Genomic DNA, 24,977 nt, shown 5'->3' on the forward strand with positions numbered 1-24,977 from the left:
CTGCAAGTGAGATAAGTGATTGATTGACGTACATCAAGTTATAGATCATAACCAAGTGATGTAAAAGGTTGCTCCTTTTTGATAGACTTATTTATCGATGTGGGTATTTATATGTAAGTAATTGAGACCCCTGGTCAGACAAGTGCGTGTCTAAGGTTTTTTTATTAGTGTAATTAAGACGTGATTGGTTCCGTCCACGACGAGTCTGAAGCAGGACATTATTAAGCAAGCCGTTTTATTGCCCAGAAAATGGTATCCAATTACTGACTATTTTCTTCATTCGTAGCTATATATAAGAGATGAAGCACTTCTTTTTCTTCTTGGAGTTTGGTAAAGCGCAGTTTATATATGTTTACATTAATCCACTTACGTTAATTAATTGATATTATGTTCTTGGGCGATCGAATTGTAAGGCGCATACATGTCGTTCTGTCGTGAATTGCACTTGGAATACAATGTGTTCAAGGGCACATATTGTTGCATGTTTGCACAGTAAGATATGAAAACCATTAAAAGAGAAATGAATTAGCTTTATAGTTAAAAAAAAATATCATTAAGTTATTGTCTATTTTACCAAAAAAATTCATAATCTTGTACGAATACCTTTTAATTATTATTTTTTTTGGGGGGGAGGGGGGCATGATTTTATTCAGGATCAAGTCTAGTAAATTATACTTTTATCTTTTAATATGCCATCGGATGTTAATTCAATCAAAATCATTTTTTAAGATCGCTTTCTGAGAAGAAAGTGACAGGATAGGCAGAAACATTTATTTTAATTCGGAGAGCGTATTAAGGAAGGAGCCTTTTCGTTATCAAACATACTTCTTATAATAAGAAATTCATGAAATTTTGACACAGTCAAACGGATCATATTACCAAATGATTCTCTCAGTTTAATCAAATTTGACCTTTTCGATTTCGCATAAAGGTAAGGTCAAGGTCACTACCTTTTTCCTAAACGAAAAGGATGATAAAAATAAGTGTAGTTCTTTGTAGTTCTGTAGACATTTGTTTAAGATTTGAAGATTCTATTCTTCAATGAAATGATAGAATTTAAGAATATCTATCAGCTTATGCTACTAAATTGGAATAAATAGTTATACTAAAATTGATATTGCTTAGCCCGCATTTCCTCTAATTTTCTTAAATTTTGAAGAAATTTCGATTATCTTTTTTATGCATCCAATAATAAAATATTTCTGATTTTTATGTATTATGAAAACTTTATATAAAGATATAAATTGACAGAAAAGCTAATATATTGACCATTTGATAAGAGAGAAAAAATGATTTAAGTGATTTTTTCACAAAATCAATGTATAGAATGGGCGTTTTAAAAAGCTTATAAAAATGTAATTTGATAAGCAAATCATATTTTAAAAACACATTCTGAAACCTAAGTATCATATCATTAGTTTACATTAGTAAAAAAGTCCAACATTAATGTTATTGTTTTTAAAACGCTTAAACAGACTCATTAATCTGCAGCAATTTCGAATCGCGAAACATGTGATATTTTCCTACGCCAATATTACGCCAAAAATATAGTCCTTATAGATTCTAAACATTGATTACTTTTTCTATGCCAAATTGTGTGATAGTAAAATAACAAAGAAAAATACGCTATTTTAATTTTCTTTCATCTTGATTTAATGAACAATTAATAAAATTTACGTTTGAAAAGTCGAAAACCAGAAAAGATTCCTTCCTTAAACATGCTGCTTTCTTCTTTTTGAATAGGGTTTATTACTTATTTAATCCTGGACCAATCGATGACGATGGAGTCAGCAATTTGACAAACGGACATTTCAAACTTTATCAATGTAACCTATAAAGCCTTCTATAAGTTATAAAATGATAAAAAAAAACAATGATCCTAATAACATCTGTCGGTTCTTCCGGTAGAGATAATATTATCCAATTTCGGCAAAGAATTATGCATGTCTCATGGTTTTTTCCAAGAGTATATGAACAAATTTTGAGTATCAGAAATCTGTAACGTTGTACTTTTTCTTGTAAGTACATAAAAATAGAATCTGAGAGGTACGAGACAATTATATATATCGAATAATGAATTTGGATTGACATTATCACTTATTAGGTTCGTTACTGGCTGACTACAGACATATATAGGGTTGATCAGTCTCATAAAACCTAATAAGTGTTTTGTTTTCCTGAGGACCATCAAGTGCCACATTTATTCGCAAAAACGATGATCTACGCAAACCCATGTACAAATACATCTCGTCCAATTTTACTCATTTAAACTCTTCCAAATTATCAATTTCACCTTCCAATTCCTCCTTTAAAAACTAACAATCTTTTGTTGAATTTTTAACGTTTTCTCTCGACGCTGCCATTTTGTTCTGCTCCACACACAATAATTAATGTGACGTCAATATTTAAAGGGCACTACTCTAACTTTGAACAGTTTCAAAGGGCAACTACTCCAAATATTTTAAGAACTCACGGCATTTATTAAGGTACTGATCCATACCCCACAAGATAAATAAAATACGTACAAGATTTTTTTTTTAATTTCTCAAACATGTACCTGGGGATATAACCTGATCAAAATTTACCCAGTTGTCAAGTCCAATGGTACTATAAAAGCTAAGGCCGTTATTACAATAGAACCAATTGCGGAAAATAAAGCTTTTCTCATACGTACACACATACATATTACATCATATATTAGCATAAGCCTGGAATTTGTCTTTCAGAAAATCCTTTTTGACAGATATCCTATGTAAAAAGAACAAATTTATTTTTGCTTATTTATTAGGAAATAGATATACACTGTATTTGCTTACAAATGAGATAAAGAAAAGAGAATTTAATCTCTTATAATTTTATTAACCTACAGAATTCTCTGATAATGTTGACCCCTTAAGGCCCTTGATCAGTAGAAAATAAAATTACCAAAAGGACCGTTTTTTAGGATCACAATGGGCGAATTTTTGTAAAACTTATTAAAATATGTATTTCGAAAAAAAATTCGTAAAAATAAAATTTTACATTGGTTTATCATTTCATCTCTCTTAGAAATATGTTTAGCTTTTTTGTTAGATTATATAAATCGCATAAGATGGTTTTATTGAATACCATTTAGTATTATGGATTGAGATCGGTATTTAGAAATTGCAGCGACATACGCGGAAAACGCTAATTATCTGATATGCTTTCAAGGCAAAACCTCTATTCAATTATTTTTACTAGTTTTGAAGAATGTTCTAAAAAAATGAAATACTTTTTCTTTAATGTATAATTTTAATACTAAAAACAATTTTTGGGCAAAATACATTTATGCTCTAAGCGTATGGAATAAAAGAGTATATCTTTAACAAGTACATGTAGTTCAAATTATTCCCCATTGTGTACTTATCTCCCTTATTGCACTGGAACCGATCTCGCTCAGGATTTTATCTCCAATGTTTATGGACGTTCAGGGGTTATTGTTCAACGTGTTCAAAGAATCGGATTAAATTCAAGCTTACAACTTAATGATGTTTATACAAAGACATAGTAAGCGGTCTATATTTCCAAACATAGCACGTAATCGACACAACCCAGCCATGTTTCCACTCCGTTGATTAATAATTGATTACAGTTGTCAGAATTTTTAACAGATTTCTGGATATATTTCATTTGTCAAAAATGGACAAAACTCCGAGATTTGTTACTTTTATCCTTCATAATTCATAGAAAATGGTTGTTTAAAACATGAGTTTTCATTGTGTTTACCAAAAATGCTATAATAATGCTTTCAAGGGCAGGAATCATGCATTTTTCTCTCAAAATACGTCACGATCGACCGTACATACGTCAAAGAGTACATCATGAAATCTCCCGGTCTCCCATACCCTAGTGACGTTAGTCAAACCCATGGAAGTTTATTCCTGTTTCCAGTGACATTTATTATTTTCGACCGATCAATCAGTGATTCAAAAGTGAAAGTAGGCATGAGAAATTATTTTTGTAGGATTCTTTATCATTTGGCGACTTCATGCGTTTATGTTTTAGAATGGACTCTGGGATATAATTAAATTGTAGCTGCTCATTAGTTATTGAATGGGAAATGAATTGTTGGAATCCACATAGATAATAAATGGGCCTTTTCTTTCCGCAATTTTTGGGCTGTTATATTTTATGCCTTACTTCAATGGTCAACTGTGCCTCTCTGCAAGTCATTGTCATCTGTGCGTCATTCAACGCGTGTCATCACCCACGCGTTTTCGAAGTTTCCAAGAGTTAATCAGCTTTGCTATTTATAAGACTCATGAATTTAAATATTTTATTCTTATTTATTTAGAATAACAGTCTGCTGGGGTTTTTTGTCTAACAGTTGTAACAGGTTTATCCGTTGATGTAAAGGAGAAATCAACACTCCTGTTAGGGTTCGAATAACGGGCTTTTATTATCATCACCAGTTATATAAATAGATAGATTGATTTGACCCTGTAAAAACAATATAACAAGTATGAATATACGGCATAAAACACATGAACTTCAAGTAATTACGTATTGATGTACAATCAATGTATTGAAGTAATTTAACTTTATAAAGGGAGATAACTCATATAAGTAAACTACAATTCACATAGTATCTCCTTTATATCAATTTACATGCATTTACATTTCAGTTATAAAACCATTGCTATATAATTATGTAATGCATATAATACATTAATCTGATATTCTAAGCATATGAACATACACATACCATTCTATGGGAATAGGCCCCATGTACTAGTTGAACCAAGTTCAATATGACTCAATGGTTGCAAGGTATATGTGCATTCTGTAATTAATTACACATCTATTACACTATCATAAAAGTAGTTTTAATTAAAACACATCTATGGAGACTTCAGTTGTTATAACTATTTTAACTTTAACTTATTTCAAAAGTCTCTCTCTCACTATTCATTCAATCAGAGAAAGTGCGAAAGAATTATAAAAATGATTAAATACTGATTTGACATTTAGTAGAAATATTATAAATGATATTAATATTAGTAATATTAGATTAACTTACCAAGAAGAGATGTAATTTGTCAAAAACGTCTGTACACCTTTATTACAGTCCGCTCTCTTCAAACTCTTGACAAAGATTAAACTAAAACCCAAAGAACTTTTGAAGGGAAATTGACCAACCAATAGACAAACAAGAAACAAACTAAAACACCAATGAGATTAAAAGACACAACTTAACTTTGACCAAAATATAATCACTGCCCTAAAGGCAACTCTGGACCTTTCTACAAATTAAGTTGTCATGAATGAATGCACACTAATGTATTTCAAGATCAATAAAATAATTATAGAATCCAATACATATGCATTCAAAAAATCATGAAAATATGAAAATGAAATGATGCATATGTAATATACATGTACTTGTAATTAAATCATAAAATATGAGACTGCTACACAGTGTTCATTATTATGTCATAGTTAGGGAAATCCTTCCAAATGTTGTACTGATATTCATTTTAAAAATACGTCAAATTTCAATTCAGTTGACATTCAAAGCTTGTGTAACAACCTAAAATAGGAGCGAATATCTTTAACTACTACTTATCACTTTTAGAACCATTTTAACAAGAGCTTGGACTTTGTGTGGTTGTGTCAAACAGCTTTGAGACATTGGCCTGTCTACTTCATTGTTGGCCACTCAGCAAATATTGAGCTAAGACTACGCAAAATGTGTATATTTTACTTAAAATAAGCGTCATTTTTAATTTGATTGATGCAAGAAAAAGATAGTTAATACATCCCACTAAATGTCCAGGGTCTTGTTAAAATGGTTTTAATACACACTGTTTTTACCAGTATTAACATGTTTATATTATTTATTGCGTGGACCCTGAGGTCCACGCAGAAAATATATAAGCGAGGTAAAACCGGATGCAATGGGGAAAATTCAGCCTGCGCATGAGCTAGCCTGGTTCCTGTGCATAATGATAGATCAGGGAACCAGGCTACCACAGGTTTATACGAATCGGGATCGGGATTCCATGCCATATGCACATATAAGATATAAGTTCAAAGGCGCTGTAATTGTAAAGTTGCCAGTAAACATTACAAAAGCAAAGTATTCCTTTTAAAGAAATGATCGGCATGTGATATAAATTGTCAGTATTATGAAATAAGGTAATGTTATGCCGAAACTACAACATGCATCAAATAGCTTAATTTGCAATGTTTTGTTGTTTTCCGAATACACATGTAGCTTACTAGTAACTTTACTTTTATAGAAGGCGAGGCTAGAGTACTTCCCGATTAGAATTATTTAAAGCATTTAAGTATGATTGAATAATTATGTGACTGTATATTATAGATGATTGAATAATTATTTCACTGTATAAAAGTTTAAATCTCAAGAAAAATGCATCAAAATATGAAATTGATTTACACATTTATAGTATAGCTGTCACTGCATAACGTAGTTAACAAAGTAGAGTGAAGCGTAATGTGTGCGCAAATAGTAGAATTCGCCGAATGCCTGATACTATACATGCAACCTTCATAAATGTAGATCATAATTATTTTGGAAGTATAAACCATTTAAATTCTGGGATTAAAAGCCAACTATACATATATATATACGTAATACAACGTACAAATTTAGTGCTTAAATGCAGGGGCTAGAGTCGGTGGAATCTGTGATAATTTTAAGGCTTTCACGTTTTCGTTGGAAACACATGCAAATGGTCCACGTATTGCAATCCTTTTTTAAAGGACAGCAACTTGTATGATATATTATCAACATAAACACACGCTTAAGGTAAATCTCAATGCATTCTGTCCTCCAATTAGCCACGTTTCCGTTCTCGAAGCACAAGAAATGCAAATGCAATCTGCTGCTTTTGTAGAATTGGTAGACAGCTTACATGTATTGAAGGTGTGGGCGCTGAAGATAAGTTTAGATTTATGTTTAATGCGTAAAGCCGGGCTGATGGGAAAGTCCAGAAAAAAAATCAAAACAACAAAGTGTACCATATGTAATCTATAATTATTACATACCGGGTATTAATATAACGATCAAAATAAATAACGTCTGGATCATGTGGTTAGAACTGGATTGGATAAATATCAGTTTTGCAAGTCACGATATGAATAACAATGCATATGGATTTTATATCAAGTCAGTGTAAAAATTAAGAAGGAAGAAAAAAATACCCCAAAACACAGGCGTTGTAGAATCAAATGTATATAAAAAAAACATGCCGTTGATAGATAATAGATGTATGCATGCGTACTTTGAGCGAAAGAGATCAAGATCCGTCTATTTGTATACGGCTTTGGATTTTACAACTGTTTAAGTAGTAATCAAAGCAGTCAGAAACCTTCAAAATGATGATTTCCATGCCTCCACACTTGATCTATCATCAATAGACTTTAGCAATGTAATTATTATTAAGGTCTTCCGTTGAATCGGAAGACCTTTCTGTTATTGATTTGTTTCTTTTCTCCTAGTGTTATATTTTCTGTAACGTTTCCTCAAAAAAACTTTTATTAGTTAATTGATTTTGATGAAATTTCATACGGTATCTTACACGGAAAAAAATTCTAAGAAATGTTTCGATAAGTTTTTTGTCGTCACCTTTGGTCCCGAGATAATAGTATATCAGATTTCATCTTTTGCTTGGTCACGATTTTTCTCAAAAAGTATCGTAGATAGGATCAAATTAAATTTTTAGCAATTAAAGAATTTATAGCCGCAGTGCCCTTCGCATATCCAAACGTCCCCCGTCATTTCCGGTCGTCACCGAATGGAAACAAATAACCCTGATTTTTTCTACATTTTATTTCAATATTTTTCTAGTAATATTTTAGACAGGTCATAGCAACAATTTTATGAATGCAGAAAATGCATTTTTTTTTCAATATCGATCAACGCATTCTCCAGATTTTGCATTTGGCCTTCAAAGTCCTGAAGCGAGAGTTCCCGTGTTGGTATGGTAAAAGTGGTTGCCAGGCGATCCGGGTCAATTCTAGAGTGCTTAATGTTTTTTTCTTCCTCGCTTGCGTTTTGATTTACGATTTTATATTTTAAAGAATGGGTTTTACTACTTTCCGTTTTAATTTTATCAAAAATCAAATTATCAGCACCTTTTTCCATTTATAAATATATGTCTATTGAAATCCTTAGAGAGGGTTTTTAAAATGCAATATCTCGATTGCCTATTTGAAAGTGCATTCAGACGGAAGACCTCTCGTTGCTAGGAACAAGATCGCGTCTATTTGTTATACCTAACATGCTTTATCTTTTTTAAAAGATTAGGAATCTAGCGCAGTTGGATGCAAGAAATAACAGTAAAACCAGCTGATATTGATAAGGGGTTGAATCTGTAAATTTTTATCTTGGTTTTATGGTTTTTTTATTCAAAAAATCTAAAATAAGGCAAAAGTGTGTACTTACGATTAAAAGAACTTGAATAAACGCAATATCTTTGATGACCAAAGCTGTTTTGTGGTAAACAAGTTGATTACAATTTCTTCTTCGCGTACAAAGTACAAAGTATGCCAGTATTAGCAGCAATCTTTAAGCCTGGTTTTTTACTTGACTGAAATACCATAGCTATACACCTTTTACTTCAATAAGGGGCTACAGTAATCTAATTACTGTCGGTTTAAATAGTTATTTATAATCAATAAATTTTTGAATATATTCTTTTATTAAAGGACAAACAAGTGATAAATCAAAGAACAAAAACTAGTTAGTTATTTGAACTTTTTTTTCAATCTTCTATTGATAAATTGGTAATAACTAAAACAAAGATAACAGAAAAAGAAAATTAAGAAAGAAACCACATTACAATTTGCCTTTAATCACTGGAAATAATTACCTAAGTTGGCAAACTGTTAGAGATAAATGTCTATGCTAATTATAATGGTATGGGGTTTTAGTATAAAATAATTGTTTTGCATGTCGAGGAATGTGTGAAGATTAATATCACATTTCCAACTGTTGAAGCCCTTGGTAATTATGATTTTTCTTTTGGGACTGCTTTAGGCATATGGATATCGCGCCTGTGTGAAATAAATGCATGCAGTTGCATGGTTTTATTGGCCTAGATCAGTCTTAGAACGTGATAGCTTCCCAAGTTATCATCCGTATTTTATTCATGTATGACAAAACAAGTTTGCAGAGCTGCTATTCATGGATAGCTGAATTAATATTAGAATAACAAATTCATAAAACATAATCTAAACGATTATACATTGTACGTAGTCTGAATGCAGAAATTTCATCATTCATGGCTGCTCTATTTACAGTGGGATGTGTTACTTATTAATATACTTGTAATGGTAACATTTCCCGACGAAAGGGCGATTGTTACATTTTAATTTCGTTTTGCAAACACTTAGTCTAGGTCAATTTTACTCTGCCTCAATTCAATTCAATTCAATTCAATTTATTCTCTCAAACCATTATCATACAATGGTACATGAGGTACAATAACATATTCACATTAAATTGTGATGTCAAGGGTCTAATAAATTATATATAAATTATAATACAACATAGTATTACATGTGTTAGTAAGCATAAGTAAGTAAGAGAAAAAAAAAATAGTAATAATACAAAAAGTGGTAGAAAAAAAAAATAGATCATCATATAAAAATTTAATACAATGTTTCATTGGTGTTCAATACGCGGAGAGTAATAATAATAATAAATGCTAATATAGTTTAGGCTGGACAGCAGAATTGCTCTTGGATATTCAATATAAAAGAGCTTAATTTTTTCAATGTTTTGATGTTCGTTGTCATCAGCAGTTCCCTAAATTTTAATGTACTTGGTTTTTGAAAATACTTGGTACATAGAAATTGCTTACGTAAAGTTAAAAAAAATTTACATTCAAGAATAAAATGGTATTCGTCCGCTAATTTACCACTATTACAGAGTGTGCAGCTTCTGTCATTTACAGGAATTCCATACCATCTACCGGTTTCAATCGGTAAACGGTGATTTGCTGTTCTGAATTTAATAAGTGGTTTCCAAAATTTTTTAGTAAGAATGCCTAAGTATTTTTCAAAACCAAACTTTTGTTTATAAATTTTATATATTTGACCTTTAGATGAATTATCTATATCTTTTGCCCATTTCTGAATGAACTGGTCCTGCAATCTTTGTTTGATGGCGGCAGAAATCCACTTATCATTAACTATTGCAGTACATTGTTCTGTCCAGATATTAGAGAACCCACATGAGTCTAAAATATGTCGTATAAAATCAGTCCATGGATTTACACAGTCATTATTATACATATATTGGTTTGCTAAATATTTGTAAACAGTAAACACAATCTTATTGTCTTGACCTTGGATCATTTTTGTCCAATAAGAAATCATTCGAGAATATACAGTTACGTATAAAGGATAACGACCTGATTCACCATAGACCATATACGACGGAGTACTACTTTTCATACATAGAATATATTTTAAAAATTTCAAATGGATTTTTTCAATAATATCTATATTCTCGTAACCCCAGATTTCACAAGCATAGAGCAAAACCGGCACTACTACTTTATCAAACAAATCAAACTGTTGCTCCATGGGTAGATTAAAAAGTCTTATTTTTCTTATAATACTATACATAGCTTTCTGTGCTTGCTCAACTAAGTGTTTTTTTGCTTTACAAAAAGATCCACTTCTGGAAAATACAGTACCCAAATATTTGAATTCACTCACAATTTCAACAACGTTATTATTATAATAAAAAATGTTTTTTGGCTTAGGGCCTTTTGAAAAAACTAATATCTTTGTTTTTTCTACATTGACATTTAGTTTCCATTGGGAACAGTACACATGGAATTCATCTAGTGCTTTCTGGAGATCATCAGCGGTCTCAGACATAATAACCGTATCGTCTGCATAAAATAATAGGCAAAGTTTCAAGTATAACATCAACTCATCTTCAATGGAAGAACTAATACTTTGTAACCCAACAATATTTTTATCTAATAAAAAATCTTCTAAGTCATTAATATACAATGAAAATAAAAAAGGAGATAAATTTTCTCCTTGACGCACACCTATATTACAACAGAAAAAATCAGATGACATACCGTTCATACATATCTTAGATTTTATTCCTTTGTACATATTTCGTATAAAAGCATAACATTTCCCCCCTATTCCATTATCTAATAGTTTATACCATAGACCATTTCTCCAGACGGTATCAAATGCTTGTTTAAAGTCAACAAAAGCACAGAATAATTTTTTCTTTCTACATAGTAAGGTATTTGATAAAAATTGAAGAGTTAGAATATGGTCCAGAGTTGAATGATTTTTCCTAAAACCTGCCTGACTGCTAGTAATGAGGTTGATTTCAGATGCATACGTATCTAAACGCTTGCTCAAAATGCATGTAAATAATTTTTCGAGGCAACTAAGCAATGTTATCGGTCTATAATTTTCTGGCTGGGTGGGGTCACCCTTATTCTTAAATATAGGTTTAATAATTCCTATCAACCACTCGTCTGGTACATAACCTCTATCGTAAATTAGATTAAATAGTTTCCTATAAACTGGTAAAAATATTGTAACTGTTGTAAAAATGTGTTCATTAATCACTAAATCATGTCCTGGTGATTTATTGTTTTTAAGTTTCTTAACCGCTTCTAAAATTTCTTCGTCGCTAATAGGGAGGTTCAGAAAGTCATATGTATCCGTAACGGCCACTTCTGGTAGATTTTCATTATTGTTATCGACTTCGCACTCATTCATACCTTTCAGAAACTCGAACATATCATTAATATCTACAGCACTCGAGTTGTTTTTACTACCTGCATTAAGGATTTTCCAATAATCTTTTGGATTATTGGAATGCAAGTTCACTAATTTTTTTGTTAGCTCCGACTTATGGTTTTTAATACACTTATCCATTATGTTTTTATAATTTTTGTTCGCTGATTTTAGAGTTTCTTTGTTTTCGGCAGATTTACATTTAGAATAGTTCTTTGTGGCTGAGTGGAACTTTTTTTCGTGCGGATCTACATTCCTGATTAAACCATGGTTTATTGCATCTTACATGTTTGGAATGTGGATAAACGACACCAAATGTTTCCTTAGCAGCGTTAGAGAAAACATTACAAATATCACTAGTTATATCAGAAATATTGTCTTGATTGAAATCACGCGTTCCTCTGGCTAGGTCATCTAAAATGAGGTCAATATCATTGACGGCCGCGGTATTAATGTTATGGCAAAAGTCCTGTGACCATAATTTTACGCTTGGCTGAGTTTTACCTGTGATATCATTCAACGGTGTTTGTGTGTTATTACAACTTGAAACAGTAAAAGAAATTGGATTGTGAACATCAGAATACAAATTATTAAATTCTACAATATCAAAATCCTGGAAAAAAGCAAACATGTGTACACTAGATAAAACGTAGTCGACCGTACTACTGCTCTTACATGTAGTACCACCTGTATACTTATCATTGCCTATACGGCTATTTACAATATAGAGTTCATTATTTTTGCAAAAATCTATAAGCTTATATCCAAAATTGTTTACGTGAAAATCTTGCACTTTTCGTTCCAGTGGTATTTTCAGCATTTGAAAAGCTTGTGAGCGGACTGCTATATCAGTATTATAAATATCTTCACACATATTTAATTGCGTTAAAAAATCATCAGGTATAACATAATCATGTAAACAACCAACACGTGCATTAAAATCACCGAGTAAACATACATACTTAGAATCTTTTGCAATATTGATAAGCTCCTGTTCTAATTCAATAAAACAGTCAGGTGAAGAAAATCTACTACATTCAGGGGGGATATAAACGATTCCACACAATAGATCCTCGTCATAGTTTAACAGTTGTTTGCTAACTTTGAGCCATAAGACATTTTTGCAATCAGTTTTCATGATTTTGACATGCTTGGCTAAGTTTTCTTTAACTAATAATATAATTCCACCAGATCTAGTTTTAGAAAGTTTCTGCCTATTTTTCATAAAAGTAACAAAACCAGGAATAGCTATTGTATCCGAATCATCTGTTTTCGTTTCTGTCAAACCAAGAATGTCAAAGCCAGATATGAAATGGTTAAACTCATCATAATTTAATTTATTTTTAATGCTACAAACGTTAAGTGAAAGGAAATGAAGTTTTCTATGACAGTCATCATTAAGTGGAGTTCCGGTCTGCTCTCCGGCGCGTCCCTAGTATCGGTCAGGCGTCGATCCTTGGCGCTGCCTCTTTAGTGGTTGGTGATCCTTGGCGGTCCCGCTCTGATGACTCTGAGCTGGGGTTGTATAATTCGACACGGCGCGATCTGGATAAAAACGGGCACAGTAATTTAAGAACAGTGTACTATCAGTCTTCTGTTAGTGCTAGTTTTGTTGTGTTTACGACATTTGTCTATATATGCATTGCATGCCTTTTAATCATTTCTTAATAAAACAGTCTTTTTTTGTTATTCAATGTAATGTCAGAAAATGATTTCATTTTGTTAAATAAAATTATTGAGTTGTTAAAGTTTTAATTCAAATTTGATTGAAATGATAAAAAAATCAATGTTATTTTAAAAAATAACCTCTTTTAACATAAATCTGTTATAGCATTTAGAATAAACCATGCAGGACCATTTCAATAGAGCAAAATACTTGAGCATTTCCGACTAATTGAAACAATATTGAATTTATTGGTTCATTGAGTTTAAATAAAATTTCTATATTACCACCACTCCCCCCCCCCCCCCAAAAAAAAAAAAACAAAACAAAAAAACTAAACTAAACATACGTACACTCTGTAATAGTTTATACAAAAATCAAAATGATGATTTCATTTTACTTAAAATTAGAAATGTAACTCCCACACGAAAGCTTTTTTAAAAATCGATTCATCGTACAACTTACTTTTCCAGCAAAGCAATTATAGCCTGGCAATAAGGCAATCTTAACAGCAATTGGTGTTAACATTTCCTTTGCCGGCACGTATTTTCAATCTCGTTGAGTCCCTGTCACGGGAGCGAGGAAAAGAAACTCTTTTAAGACGATGAATAAACAAATTCAACTGTCGAAGACAAAAAAAAATTTCAGTTACTAGTAACCAACCTCCCTAACCCAATAGGAAAATATCAGATACACAAAGGAATATTTTTATCGGCGCCGCGGTCTCGACTAAGTCAGTTAATTGTATTTAAAAAAAATTTGAAAGCATTGTTTCCTTGATTTTTAATTGAAGGAAATTTAAAGAAAAGTGTCTCCAGTTTTGTGTGAAATTTTGTAAGAGGCGATAATACTGAATAAAAATCGTCTTTAAAGGTGTTATATTCCGTTTCTGTATCGATTGTTTTGGGGTTGTTTTCTCAAAAATGTGAAGAAGTGAATATAAAAACTAACTTAAAGATAATTACTAATGGATTAAACGCATACTACTGACTCAATGAGATAATGTACCACCGTCTGTGGCAAAATTACAGCCACAATTTACTACACATCAGGACCCAGCAGAGAAAGATTCGTCCTTACACAAATTTTTGTATGGGACTCTTGCATTAAGACTTAATTAATGACTACAATAGGCTCTTCTTCACACAGAAATGGAATCCTCTGTGTAAGATATAGTTTGCCTGTGTAAGATAAAGGTCCCCTGAGTAAGATATAGGTCCCACGTGTAAAATATGGATCCCCTGTCTAAGATACGGGTCCCATATGTAAGATACAGGTCCCCTGAGTAAAATACGGGTCCCCTGTGTAAACCCCCCCCCCCCAGGTCCTCTGTGTAAAGTATGGGTCCCCTAAGTGAGATATAGTTCCCCTTTGTAAGATACAGGTCCCATGTGTAAGATAAAGTCTCCTGTAAAAGATATAGGTCACGTCTCTTGGATACAGGTCCCCTCTGTAAGATATGGCCTACTGTATATGGTAAAGGTCCCCTCTATAAGATAGAGGTCCCCTGTGAAAATATGGGTCTCCTGTGTAAGATATGGGTCCCCTCTGTAAGACACAGGTCCCCTCTATAAGATAGAGGTTCCCTCTGTATGATACAGGTCCCCTTTGTAAAATATGGGTCTCCTGTGTAAGATATGGGTCCCCTTTGTAAGATAAAGGTCCCATGTGTAAGATACAGGTCCCCTGTGTAATATATGGTCTTCTGTGTAAGATACAGGTCCCCTCTGTAAGATATGGTCTCCTGTATAAGATATGGGTCTCCTGTGTAAGATATTGTCCCCAAGGTTACGATATAGGTCATCTGGGTAAGATATAGGTTTCCTTGATGGTTATTTTCTACTTTGTCATCTTGTTCGCACATTGCATAAAGTTGAATCTTTACATATTTAAAGCTGTCCTGTTTTCTCTTTTTTTTCAATGAGGACTAAAAATATTCTCGTTCACTCCTGGTACACGTTTAAAACGCAAAATCTTCGTGTGTTATATGATATCACTCTGCAGTAGAATTGTTCATATTTTATTGGTATTTTCTTTTTCATCATTTGTAATTTTGAAGAAAAAAATCATTATTGCCTTCGTGAATGCACTTAAATTTCATTTCAAAAACATTAAAAATAATAATTTCTCCGCAAACAGTCGGCGGAATTTCATTAGAAACTAATATTGGGCAATTAGTGTTTGCTGGAACAACAGGAAATATGTTTGATCTTAGCCCTGTGATCTGTGTTGGTGGAGATCACTGATTACATTGCTGGGCATGCGCATCCAAGTTATGATATGCGAAGTATCTTGCTGAAAGGTTTTGTAGGAGTTTTTATATTCTGTTATGAAACATCACAAATTAAAATATTCTTTGGGAAAATTGGATCGTAAAGTTTATCAACAAGCTTCTATTCAAAATTCTAAAAGGGCAACATGTATATAATGTTATAGAAATCTGTTTAATGTGAAAACAATCTATTTCTACGTTTGAAGTCTAGCAGTATAAGAACCTATTGGAAATACAGAAAACGATATTTTAAAAAAAGGTGGTGTACAATGTATCTCTTGAAAGTCATTAAGCCACAGGAGAAGTTAATTAAGTGCGTCATTATAGAACAAATTCAAAGAAATCGACTTGCATTGTGTTCAGTATCCGGATATTTTATGTTTTAGCATGCATACATTTATCTTCACTAACACGAACGGCGGTAAGTTGCGAAATACATATTTAGTTTATTTTTATTAATAGCAAATCCATAAAATGTGTTTGGTGTTTGTGTTTAAAAACTTATTAATTGAAAAAATCATTGGAGTTAGAACTTGATTACAATATTAGGCATCTAGATCATGAAATGAAAATAAACTTTTAAAAGACAAATATTCAAAATTTATAATGATCTTAATGCTACAGTAAACATTTTTGAAGCTGCAGTTTTGAATGCCAAAGTGGCTGGATGCTTTTATGATGCATGCACGTAAGAAATTAATTAGTAATACCTCATTCCTCAACTACAGACTATCCTCGAAAAAAAAAAGAGTTATGTATATTAACATATAAAACTATTCAACTTCAAAGCAAATATAGCTGTGTTTTCTGAGTTCTAAAGAGATGTCGAACTTCTGATAAAGCTTGATAATCATTTTTTTACTCCCGTTAACTCCTTCAAGGGAAATTTAAGTCTGGTTATGTAATACTGATGCAAGTAGTGTATGATGTACTCACGTTTTTGATTTGGTAATATAAAACTTCTTACTCCTTGAGTCGAAATGTTACTTATACTTACTGTATACAATGTTTTCCCCAATTAATGATTAATTTAATTTTCTCCCCTTTCCCTCTTTGTCAGCTGAGTAATTTTTATACAGAGCGAATTCAGGTCGGGGCGAAACGGTCTGCAATAGTAGAACAGCGAAAAAACACGATGGGCAAAAATAACCATGTATACAGTGTGTCATCCCTTTAATCTTTTAAAGAAAAGAAACATCTATATCGGGATTTCTCTAATCAAACTGGGTATTTCCGTATGTCATTGAGGGAATTTAATACAACTGAACGAACAGTCGGGTGTGCGGGTAACGAAGTATCATTTGTAAAGTCCTTCAAAACGAACCTCTGATGAACAAGAATAACGATTGAGAAAACGATGCAAGTCAAAAACGGCAGTGAAGTTTTTCTCTTCCTAACTCAGATAGTCAATTATTGGCCTGTATTTTCTACATTTAGTTTTTGGTTCTTTATTAGTTAAAATTTTTACATGTACAACAATAACCTTCAAATGTGAATCATCATTTGGATTCAGTGGTTGATTTAAAATGTTATTGATATATCATTTCATAAAGATAAGCGCTTTCCAGTGCGTTGTTTTAATTAAATTGTTTGCTTTGCTTTGCCAAGCCAAAAAAATGCAATGTCCCGCATTGTTCCATTTCAATGTCTGGTATCCTAATACACAAAGTTTTAACAGCGGTCAGTTGTCCCGGGGTTGATAGAAGCTTGTTTAAGTGTAGAATGTTGCCAATTGTCGGAGTGGATTTCACATTAGTCTCAGAGTCTGTTAAATTAAAAAAAATATTTAGATGGGTGTTTCGGTTTGTCATTGAGATGATATATATGCATGCAAGAAGTCTGGTTTGCTCATTAAGGAATATCACTTTGCCAAGTGATTCTAAAAATAAGAAGCAATAATTTGAAAATAACAAGATGAAAAGCGAACTTTTTCAGTAGAACGGAATGGTTAAAATTTTAACAGAACTGTTTTCTTCCGCTAACTCAGCAAGAAGTATTGAATTTTAATTGATTCAAACTGCCTCTTACATCTTGACGAATACCAGTTATCATGGTTTTAAACTAAGATCGCTAGGTGCTACTTAGATGTACCTTTTCACTGTTGGAAGCAGTGATGGCACACAGCTTGTCTCATTTCTTTTCGTTATCCATGTCGGTTTTAAAGTTCTTTTTCTTCCTCTTTTGAGCGAATAGCCTCACAAGTGACTGAATACGACATTTTCATATGCATTTCATAGGACTCATTTAATCGATTTACGATTAATGGTTTGATTTTAGAACCTGCCTAGAGGCAGTTGATTTCAACAAATGGTGATACTGGTCTCAACGAGATTACTAAAGACCCCTCCTGCTCTGTGAAGATAAATGGTTAACAAATCTAGACGCAGTTCCTTTGCAGTTTGAATATAAAAGACGTATTATTTTTGTAGGCTTTAAAATGGTTTGAAATAAATATTGACTGGCAACTTAAGTTCTTCCGTGCTATCTATTAGATATCCCATAATTTTTTTTTCTAGAACTCTGATAACATAGTTGGTCATTGAAATGAAACAGAAGTACAAACAGGTTGTAGTATCACTGCCGACCTTTTTGTGAGAAAAAAAAACCCGTAGCGTTTATATCCCGCAAAGAATTTTTTCCTACAACGGGATTTTTAGAGAAATTTTGATAGGATGAAACATCCCACTATTCTCTCATGGGATTTTGAGGTTTGAGAGACAATTTCAGGAAAAATAGAAGCAACGCGTCAAGTAGGTTGGAATAACAGGTTCTAAGTAAAAGTAACAAGTCCCATCACAATATCTAAGCAAAAGTACATGTAAATTATGTTTTACTGAAAGGGTAACTAAAAGTCCGGACTTTGTCGTGTCCGGGCTTTCTTGTTTGTTTGTTTGGTTGGTTTTTAGCTCACCTGAGCTGAAAGCTCAAGTGAGCTATTCTGATCACATTTTGTCCGTCGTCCGTCTGTCCGTCTGTCTGTCCGTCCGTCCGTCCGTCCGTCCGTCTGTAAACTTTTTACATTTTGAACTTCTTCTCTAAAACCGCTAATCCAATTTCAACCAAATTTGGCACAAAGCATCCTTATGGGAGGGCGAATATAAATTGCAGAAATAAAAGTCCGATCTGTATTCAAAGCGGAGAAAACCTTGAAACTGTAGAAAAAGGGGGGTGCATTTTTAAAAATCTTCTTCCCAAGAACTACCGAAATAAATTCAACGTAGTTTAGCATAAATTATTCTTATGGGAAGGAAAATATAAATTGCAAAAATTAAGTGCTAATTCTGTTTCAGATCTGAGTTATTACGAAAATAATAATAAACAGTGCGACATTTAAGTCCGGACATGACAAGGTCCGGGCTTTTAGCTACCCTTTCCGTTGGACATAGCTTACTTTTGTTTATATATCTTGGTGGGACATTTTACTTTGATCCTATCATGTCAGCATGAATGTACACATTGCTCTAGTTTTCTTATAATTGTCTCTCAAATATCAAAATCCCATGGGATTTTGGTGGGATTTTTCATCCCATCTCAAACCCCACCAAAATCCCATGGGAGAAAAAAATCTTTGTGGGATATAAACTCCCGTGGGATTTTTTCTCCCATCTTTGGTGTTGATAGAATAATTAATCCTATAAAAGGCTTTTATAGGATTTAAAATCCTATGAATGACCATTTTGGGATATTTTATCCCAGAGGATAAAAAGTCCTCTAAATATATCATCTTGATTGATTGTATGTTGGGGTTAACTAAACACTTATGATTCAATTGTCTGATCATATAGTCTAGTAAAAGCAATATTCAAACAACCAATGTATTGATTTATTAGATAATGTCATTATATCCATCTAATGAATTACACATGCTAAATTATATGTACCATCAATAACATATTCTTCTTGATATGACTTATCACAATAAGATTTAACAAATTCTGAGAAAATAAATACCAAAAATTACCAATTCTATTGAATATTAATGAAAATATTTCTGTTTATGTAAACCTATAAACTCTTACTTTTCACTGCTGCAAGGAGACTCATTTTTGTTTTAATTTAAATTTTGATTGATTGATATGATTTGATTTGATTTGATACTGTACATCAGGTGAACCGGCATGACCCAAGGAACAAGAATATATATGATTTATGGGCGGGGATCTCAACTGTTTTCAAGATATTTGGGCACTTCCTGTTCAAAAGGGGGGGGGGGGGGTCATGACCACCCTTGGGGCCCATGACCTATATACTATTTGATGCTCCTTGACACAAGGACAAGAATATATTTGGTTTAGGGGTGGGGATCTCAACCGTTTTCGAGATATTTGGACACTTCCTGTTCAATGGGGGTCAGGACAACCCCCAGGGCCCATAACCTACATACCATTTGATGCCCCTTAACACAAAGAACAAGAATATAAGTAGTTCGGGGTTGGGGATATCATAGGACTTAAATGAGATATTTAAATTAGGGCACTTCCTGTTTCAGGGGTAGACGGAACCACCCCCATATGGCCATAACCTATATACCATATGATGCCCCATTACACAAGGAACAAGAATTTATATGGTTTAGGGGTGAGGAGTCACGGTTTTTTAGATATTAAGTAATTTCCCAAACCTCGGGGTTGGGGAATATATATAGTCCCCAGAGATCATATCTATAATGTACCATGTATTGACCATAATTAACACTCAATATATTTAGCATTTGAAAAATCCATGTCAATATTTTTAACGGTTTTCAAGTGATAACCATTTACAATATAGTGTATAATTTTTCCCTACGGATTCAGTGTTAGACCCCACCCCTATTTGACCCCAAAACTATGGTTGCCCAACCCCAATTTAAAAACAATAAATTTAAAATTTAAAACAGGGTATGCAGGCCTATCATATTTTAGATCTAGAGTTGTGTACAACTCTGTTCATGCAGCCATCTCTAAGAAAAGCGATAGACAAGTTCAGAGGCAAGAAAGAAGAAAAAGAAGAAACCGCTTTCAAAAACAATGTCTCCAAACTTCTTTTGGGAGACTTAATTACAAAAGGTACAATGTAAACAATTATTTTTATATACATACAGAAGGAGAGTTTAATTATTAATACTCCCTCTGCGGTTTATTATGTAACATGTGTAGTAAAATTTGGCCTACCCAGAAAGTTGGAATTTCCTATTCTGATGACAATTTATAGGCTTAAGTTAATTACTGACCCTTACCAAAATGAATTGTTTGCGGCAAACTTGCAGCAAACTTGCCGCAAATTTTCAGCAAACTGATTAGTTTACCAGAAAACTTTAGAACTTGTTTGCCGATCTTTGCCAGTAGTAGCGAACTTCTGGTAAACCTCTTATATTTTGCCAAAAGTTTACCAGACACCCAATTATGTTTGCAGCTTCTTCGCCAGAAGTGGCAAACTTTTGGCAAACACTTAAAAATTTGCCAGAAGTTTATCACAAACATTTCTTCTTTTTTCTCTGTTTGTTTTACTTCGTGAGCTTGCCAAAGCTTTACCAGAAATAAGACTTATACAATTTCATATACACATTCAGCACAAATTTAAGACTGTCAATTATAATGAATTGCATTTATAATTTGTGTATAGAGAAAAAATAAATCTAATTAATATTTTTGGATTTAAGTTTTATTCTAAGATAGTCTCGATAAAAATATTATTACGAAAATAAGATCAACTTTAATCGCATGATGCTTCATAATGAACCCCCCCCCCCCCCCCAGACCCCACGTATTACGTGAACACCAACCTGTCTGTTCTTTTGTTATGCTATATTATTTTTCCTACGTTCAAATATCAGTCAACTTGGATTTGAGTATATAAACCGCTTGATGTTGAATCATGTAGATTGAAGAGTTTTCCGTAACGTTATGCTGTTCAGTGTTTGTTTCTACTTTTACTTTTGTTTCAATGTTAAGCTACGCGCGCGCTCGATCAATAGCTAGCCGCCAATTTTCACATTCGATGCTGCCATGTTGTCTGCCATCACCGAGATGGTAAAGTGAATGAAAATAAGGGAATAAGGCTGTGCACAAGGTAAAAGAAACATTGTCAATGGAGTGTTTACTTTTGGAAAATCCACGGCTAAACGGAGGACGAATATAAGTGAATGAATCGAGTCTCAACACCCATGGCTACTGCATGCACCATCTGCATGATCATGAGCACGTTTTTGAAAAAGTAAGTGAAGTAATGAAAACATATTCGTTGAATGGCAGTTTAAACAGTTATTGGAATTTAAAACGAAAGACTGTGATCTTTTATAATGAGTTTAACAGTATAAGGCCGTCCCTATGACAATGCGGGATGTCGAAATGAGCAAAACGCTCGTTATTGACATCGTTGTGATGCATGAACAAATGATTAAAATTTATTTAAACAACGCCAAATTTAGGAAATTATCATTACATAGTGTAAAAGTACATTTTATATGATTTACATTTTTATTACTTAAATAAAAGAATTCATGTTCTACTCGCATAGTCAGAGTTAGAGTAGGCCTAGCTTTAGATAGATTTATAGATTGAGTAAGTATATGATAGGCTATACTTTGTCCTGAGTTTTTGCTTCCACTACTTTTTGCTTGATATTTCAATAATAGTAAATACCTTTGTGCTCAAACTACGTTCATCCACTAATATGAAAAATGTCCAAATTATCTGTTTTGAAACGCCCCCTCTACCGCTTCAGGTTTCAATACACATCCAAAAACTGAAAGTCTACGGAGATTTTGCATTGCATCAGCCATTTATAAGCCCGGATGATAATGTTAAAAAATTGCGCGATGTATTCCGAGTGTATTCCGAATGGAGAAAAGATGTAAACATTTCCCATTACAAATCTCCGTAAGAACATTGTTTTCGTTCCTGTGAAATTTTATGAGTGAAAAGGGATAATTGTTTAATGAAGATATCTTGGATATATTCCCTTTCATCGATTTCAATTGTATTTCTTTCACAGGTAGGTATATTTTTATTAAAAATCATCAAAAATTGATGGAAGCAATAACTTGGGACAGACAATAACTTGTTTTAATCTGAAAACAATTGTGCTTATATGAAATCCATTTATCTTCCCAATAGGTGTCTGCCCTGGTGACTGGGTTACACAGACCTAAAGAAAACCATGCCAAAAAAAACCCCACTGATTTTATGATCAAATGATGCAACCAAAAAAGAGTGAAGACAGAATTTGTGTAAGACTTACGTAGAAAAGCATATAAACAACAGTGCTGAAGTCTGACCATTCCATTGTGGGCATTATTGTGATATTCGGCTATTTGTGTGATATTGTTTATGTGTGAAATTAAATCGGAGAGCACGTACAGGAGACCGTCATAAAAAAGACATCGAGAATGCCTTAAAGAATCCTTGATTAATTGTAACATGACCAGTGACCGTGCAGGGCTTAATTGTGAACTACCGGTAAAAGTATCGACCTAATTTCCGAAAAATATGGTATATGGTTTGAACTTCGCTCGCTCATTGTGAACTTTTGACAAGTCCATCTGTGCATGCATGTTGTGATCAAACTGCATTCAAGTTTATCGATCTGCAGCAACAAATCATCACCTATCGGTTGAGTACCATTTGTCAAATTTCAATATGGTTTGTTCATCAGTTTTGTGTTTATTTTGGAAATTTATAAAATGTGTAAAATTTTAAGTTAATTACTTGTGTCCTTTATCTCTAATTTTGCTGCAACTGTTTAAGTTAAACAACATCTTTGTCAATCACCAGTAGAAGTTATTTGTTAATTGATTGAAAAGCAAAGTACATGTATTAGTAACTCATTATTAAATGATTATTAGTGTTTATTAATTGTTTTTCTTATGTTGTAATATCTTAAAGTTGCTATGTCTATCTGTAAGCTTGCGGCAAATTTGCCGCAAACAGTTTGCCGGCAGCTAATTTGCATACGAATTCTGAACTTGCTGCAAATTTGCCGCAAACAGTTTGCCAGAAGCTAATTTGCATACGAATTCTGAACTTGCCGCAACTTTGCCGCAAACAGTTTCCCAGAAGCTAATTTGCATACGAATTCTGAACTTGCCGCAACTTTGCAGCAAACAGTTTGCCAGAAGCTAATTTGCATACGAATTCTGAACTTGCCGCAAATTTGCTGCAACTGTTTGTCGCAAATTTGCAGCAACCTCTCTGCAAATTTGCGGCAACTGTTTGCCAGAGGCCTTATATTTTGGTAAGGGGAGATAAGAAAAAATTAATACTTTTAAAACAGTTTTTATCAATTTAATCATTAAATTTATAAATCTGCAGTGAAGTTGCTCTCTGGTTTTATGAAATAACATTAAGAAACCTGACAAATTATAAACCCATTTTTTTTTTAAAGAATATGTTTCTTTCAAATGTAGTACAAATGTAATTACATGTAAACAAATGTAGTTATGATATAGTATCAACCTTAAAAACCCAAGTGTATGTATCCTGTGCAAAAGTAATATTTAAGATGTTTTTACATTAGTTAAAAAATCATCTCCCTTCTTTCATTACGTTTACATGTATGATAATATATGTAAAGGTACACTTTACCTTTCAAATAACATCTAGCTACTATAATTACGGTACTACTATTGAAACGAACAAGAATCAACATATTTTTACCCTTTTATTGTATATATATATGCGTCAAAAATGTAGAAATACATGTAAAAATTGAACATTTTTCATGAAATTCTTATATATATATCCATCTCCAGCGTAACCCTGGTGTGTTTTAATTTTATTTAAATTAAAGGTAGACATATCATACTTGCAGGTCCTACTGTTTATCAAAAGGAGACTAGAAACCAGAATAGATAAGATATTCACTAACTATGATTGTTAACTTCCATTTTCATGGGAAAAAAAGTAAAAAAACACATGTAGGATGGCATGTCTAGTTGTGAATAAAAATGCTACAAATCATCCAATTTACCAAAAAAGAGCAATTTATTAGCATCAGTGATGATTATTTCAAATATGTGTAAAAAATAACCCAAGAAAATTGCCACAAGTTTCATAATATTACTAGGTAAAATATTTCAAACTATAAATGCTTTTTCTGACAATCAAAATACGGGGAGTGTAATACATGTAAGAGTATTTCTAAGTGATTTGATGCTTTTATCATGGTAATATTATGTAGATGTATGTAGTACTGAATAAGGTTTCTTATTCAAGGAGGTTGAACAACAATTGATGTCTAAAAGATTATCTTAATATGTTTTACTAAAGGAGAGTCCCATGAATCTGTGTT

The 24,977-nt window shown here is 32.7% G+C and overlaps 1 protein-coding gene and 1 long non-coding RNA gene across 2 annotated transcripts in view; both read left to right on the forward strand.

The window, feature by feature from the left end:
* The first annotated feature begins 16,030 nt into the window (after positions 1–16,030).
* Positions 16,031–24,977, forward strand: part of LOC105335810 (probable G-protein coupled receptor B0563.6) — a 43,542-nt gene continuing 34,595 nt past the window's right edge. Inside the window, exon 1 of the mRNA XM_066067064.1 lies at positions 16,031–16,128. The gene's annotated coding sequence lies outside the window, so the exon portion shown is untranslated. The remainder of the gene's footprint in view (positions 16,129–24,977) is intronic.
* On the forward strand, positions 21,657–22,981 carry LOC136270257 (uncharacterized). Its single transcript, XR_010708014.1, has 2 exons — positions 21,657–21,902; positions 22,805–22,981. It is a non-coding gene; the product is annotated as an uncharacterized lncRNA (long non-coding RNA).

This window comes from Magallana gigas, chromosome 7, assembly GCF_963853765.1.
Source record: "Magallana gigas chromosome 7, xbMagGiga1.1, whole genome shotgun sequence".
In the NCBI taxonomy this organism is placed as follows: domain Eukaryota; kingdom Metazoa; phylum Mollusca; class Bivalvia; order Ostreida; family Ostreidae; genus Magallana; species Magallana gigas.